Genomic DNA, 5,077 nt, shown 5'->3' with positions numbered 1-5,077 from the left:
GGCTACCAGAGGGCAGCACAAATTCCCAAATCCCCTCAGGCTGCCTAAGGGCTAGAGGCAGGTGAGCCTTCAGAGCCATCCTCTGAGAACTGAGTCCTGGTCCCCACCTTCCTCCCGGGTTCTTATTATCCTCACCCAAGCAGGTCTGTTTTTTTTTAAGCCTGACCCGAGGATATGTTTATTGATTTTAGAGAGAGAGGAAGAAAGAGAGAAAGAGAGAGAAACACCAATGTGAGAGAGAAATATAAATCAGTTGCCTCCTGTACAAGATGAGACTGGGGATCAAACCAAAAACCTAAGTATGTGCCCTGACTGGGAATCAAACCTGCAACCTTTTGGTGTACCAGACTATGCTCCAACCAAATGAGCCACTCTGCCAGGGCCCAGGCAACTCTTGATGTCCTGATCCTCTCCCCAATTTCCCGTGTCTCCTGTCTTTCCCAACGGCTTTCTGCTCCCTTAGCCAACTTACAGCAGACTCCCAGGCCCACTAATTGCCCATCCTGCTCTTGATTATGGCCAGTCTTGCCCTAAGTAGGCAGCCCAGGATTGGGAGGGGCACAGCCAAAGCCCCGGGAAAGAGAATATAGTAGGAATTCTGGGGAATTCCCTACCATAGGGAAGACAGATCTGGGTTCCAGGCCTGGCTGTACAGCTAATCAACTGTGACACCTTGGGTGGATCACAAAGGTCTTGGTCTCCTCTGACTTGTGAGGTGTAAATATATTCACTGCATGGAAAGCTCCACTTTGCTCTATGCTTGTTTTATTCAACACTGATTTCTCTGACTCTGCCCAGGATTTTCTCTGCCTTTGCTTAGGCCAGAGCCTCCCTCATACTAGCCCTATTTTCAGTCTGGTCAACTTCTTTGCACTGGTGCCAAGAGCCATCATCCTTAACCCTAATATCCCCTTGGATACACACACTGAGTCCTATCCATCCAAAAGATGCAGTCTGGATCCAGCTTCACACAAGACAGGGCTTGTGCCCAACACTGAGGGAACATAGAGTTCCAGCACACTCTCACTTATAGAGTCCCACCAGGCATCTTTTCTGGGTGAGACAACTAACAACTCATTACTTTATAGGAGGCTGGTACGTGTGTGTGTCAGGGATCATGACATCCAAGAGGCTGGGCCCTTTCCCCTCAGCCCACAGACAGAAGTACTTGAAAGTGTTCCTGCTGAGACTCACCACCTTCTTTCATGGTGATGGAGTACAAGAGGTGCATGGACACAACTCTGGAGCTCCTCCTTCATGTAGTGTCTTTTCTCTCACTCCCTATCTCATTCTTCTTGCCTTCTTTCAAAAATTTTTAAAGGATTTTATTTATTTATTTTTAGAAAGAGGGGAAGGGAGGAAGGGAGGGAGAGAAATGTTGCCTCTCGAGCACCCCCTACCAGGGACCTGGCCCACAACCCAGGCATGTGCCCTGACTGGGAATTGAACTGGTGACCCTTTGGTTCACAGGCCGGCACTCAATCCACTGAGCCACACCAGCCAGGGTAACTTCTTTTTTATTCTTTTCATTTCCTCTCTTTTATGCATCTACCTTTTCTATTTCCATTTCCTCTTTCTTCATTCTTCTGGGGCTTAGTTTCTTCCCATCCTTCTTACCCTCTAGAATTCCTATCCTCTCTTCATCCCAAATGCTTTCCCCTGCTCTCCTAGGGGAGCTTTTTCACTTTACTTCCCCTCTCTGATCCCTCCCAGACCTGAGACACCACCAGGGCCCTAATGATTTATGACCCACTTTTTGGAGATCTCAGACTCAGAAACCAACACCTTCTGGGGCTTCAAGGGACATGATGTGCAACCTCACTGCTGGGACAGCCTCACTGATAAGAGTATTGAGAACAAGACAGTCTCATGCAGAAAGCAAAAGGGCAGGAGGGGGGTCTGTATAGCTGGAGCCAGAAGGGGCCAGATAGTTTTGGCCTTGCCAACAGTTGTTGATGTTCTGGGTGAGTTTCACACTTGTTGGTGACAGTGGAGACACATCTAACCTCCCTCTATGTCATGTCATTCTTTAAATTATGTTCACATCCTTGTTCACTGTCCAGCTGTCTGTAATGACCATCCCTCAATACCAGCTATGTCTTAGACTGTGAGCCCCAGAAGGCAGGGATGACATGTAACTCCTTTAGTAAAGCTCTTTGCCTTGAGAAGTCTCCAGGATACTCAGGAGGAGGCAGCAGAAGGCAAATGGATACAGAGAGAACAGAGAAACAGCTTTGGGGTTAATGAGCCTTATTTGAAGCAGTGGTTGAATTTTGAGAGTAGACACACTATCTCAGGAGAAGGAAACAGTGCGATGAGACCAAGAGCTGAGAATGAAACACGGGAATCACCACTATTTCAAAGGCACGAGGCTGAGTTGAAATGGCCAGATTTTTTCCCAGTGCCCAGTTGTTCTAGGCTGGTGCTTTGGCTAATTTGGGAATGAGGTCAGTTGTGAGCTTATATTGCTTCCTAACCTCTCTCACTCCAAACTTCATCCTGCCCCTCTTTATGTCCTTGGCCTTCAAATAGCATGCTGCCCCTGAGGCCCTCTCTAGCCTCCCTGCCTTTCCACCTGAAGAGACACATTGCCTGCAATTTTCTGCTTCTGATCTGTATGGCTGCCCTGGTGCAAATCTAAGAGCAGTTTTCCTTTACCTCCATTAATGACTTCTTCCTCTTGACCCAGAGAAGCCCACGAGGCACCTTCCAAAGCCTATCCTGAGTGCAATCCAAAGCGCCTTTCAGTCATACTCATAAATGATTTGGGGATTATCTGCTGCCTTGAATTACCTAGCCCATTGCTTCCCCTCCATTAGAGTGGCTCAACCTGGATTCAAGGGAATTTAATATATTCAAATGAGCACAAACAGATATTCAGAGTTATATTCAAATTAACACATTCTTCCAATTCTCATACACACACAGACCAGCCATTTTGATTGGGGGGAAGAAGGAAGCTATTTGCCCTATCTCTTTTTTGGAGACAGCAATAGCTATTCAGTTCTCAGAAATCTCCAATGCGCTTTAGGGTACCCCTATCTGCAACCGATGACATCTGTACTGCCAACCTCTCAGTCTGCTCCCTTATACACAGTCCCTTTTCACACCCTTCCTGGGACCACCTAAAGCAGGATTGAGGATTGAGGGAAGAAAACATCACGATTCCAGGCCCTCCACCCCCCACACCAGAGTGGAAATTGAAGTCATTCAGGATGCAGAAGGGCCTCCCGAAGTAATCAGAAATATTTTTTAGATTCTCAGGGCAGGTATCCAGTCCAGGACAAAGAGTGTTCTAATTCAAAACACATGAGGGTAAGTGCTAAGTTGATTCATTGCCCAGAGCTCTTCAGAAGTGAAGTTCCAGCCTTCAGCCTCAGGGTGAAGAAGACATTCTGCCTGAAGGCAGAGGATGCAGCCTCAGAGGGCCCTGCAAGCCCCTCTGTGAGCTTCCACATTCCATTCCTGACATCTGTGTTTTGGTACGTGCATGCATGAGTGCACACGCATTCGAGTGCACTCACACACAAAGACACACACCCTGTACCTTCCTTCCTCATTTCATTCCAGTCTCCCAGCTTTTCACAGGGACAACCTTATGCTTCCCCCTCTCTCTTTCACCTCCTCTATCCAAGTTTGTAACTTCATCCCCAACCACCCATGACCTAGCTCCTTAAAGGAAAACAGAAACTCTCCTCTCTGCTTTGAGGGAAAGAACCACAGGGAAGTAAAGGGTGGGCATGAGAGAGTCAATCACCATTCCTAACCTCCCTCTATAGGCAGGTTGAGAGAGGAAATCAGGGAAATGGTTTCTACCTGCCCATGATCCCTTATGCTGATGAATGGAGCCACAGGAAACCCCCAAAGAGGGAAGTTGTTATTCCATGCTGAAAGGCAGCAAGAAATTCAGACAGAGTGCTCACTTTGGCAGCACATATACTAAAAGTGGAACATTAGCATGGTCCCTGTGCAAGGATGACATGCATGTTCGAGAAGCATGCCATGTTTTTTATGAAAAAAAATGCTTAACATCACTAGCCATCAGAGAGATGCAAATTCAAACCACAATGAGATACCACTTCACACCACTCAGAATGGCCATTGTAATCAAATCAACAAACAACAAGTGCTGGTGAGGATGTGGAGAAAGGGGAACCCTAGTGCACTGTTGGTGGGAATGCAGACTGGTATAGCCACTGTGGAAAACAGTATGGAATTTCCTCAAAAAATTAAAAATGGAATTACCTTTTGCCCCAGCAATTCCATTGCTAGGAATATACCTAAGAATCCTGAAACACCAATTCAAAAGACTTATGCACCCCTATGTTCATACGAGTGCTATTTACAATGGCCAAGATTTGGAAGTAGCCTAAGTACCCATCGGTAGATGAGTGGATTAAAAACTGTGGTACATTTACACAATGGAACACTATACAGCAGAAAAAAAGGAAGGAATTCCTACCTTTTGAGACTGCATGAATGGAACTGGAGACTATCATGCTCAGTGAAATAAGCCAGTTGGTGAAAGACAAATACCCTATGATCTTACTTATAAGTGGAATCTAATGAACAAAATTAACTACTGGCAAAATAGAACCAGAGGTAGAATCATGGAACAGACTGACAGCTGTAGGAGGGGAAGAGGGAGGTGGGGACTGACTGAAAGAAGGTGAAGGGATTAGTCAAAGAACATATAAGAAGGACCCATAGACATGGACAACAGTGTGGGGATTGACTATGGAAGTGGGTGGAGGGGGACAAAGGAGGGAAAACTGGGACAACTGTAACAGCATAAACAATAAAAAATAAAAGGCTTTGGAGATGGCAGTGTTGGGTGCACAGTGATGTGAATGTACTTAATGCCACTGAACCGTACACCAAAAAAATGGTTAACATTGTCAATTTTATGTCTATTTTACCACAACAAAAAATAAAAATAAAGAAAGATAAAAAAGAAATTCAGACAGAAAATAAGGACCTTATTGGTTTAGCTAGACACTAAAGAACAGTGATTTCCAGTCCTGTTACAGTGCCCCAAATGGCTCCAGTCATTTCAAGGAGGGTTATAAAATTCTGA

General features: G+C 45.7%; 1 pseudogene; it reads left to right on the top strand.

The window, feature by feature from the left end:
* The first annotated feature begins 3,915 nt into the window (after positions 1 to 3,915).
* LOC112318716 (U6 spliceosomal RNA) lies at positions 3,916 to 4,010 on the top strand (annotated as a pseudogene).
* Positions 4,011 to 5,077: the final 1,067 nt, after the last annotated feature.

Source organism: Desmodus rotundus, chromosome 3 (genome assembly GCF_022682495.2).
Source record: "Desmodus rotundus isolate HL8 chromosome 3, HLdesRot8A.1, whole genome shotgun sequence".
Lineage (NCBI taxonomy): Eukaryota > Metazoa > Chordata > Mammalia > Chiroptera > Phyllostomidae > Desmodus > Desmodus rotundus.
Note: the sequence above shows the minus strand (reverse complement) of the source record. Positions and strands in the feature narration are given on the sequence as shown.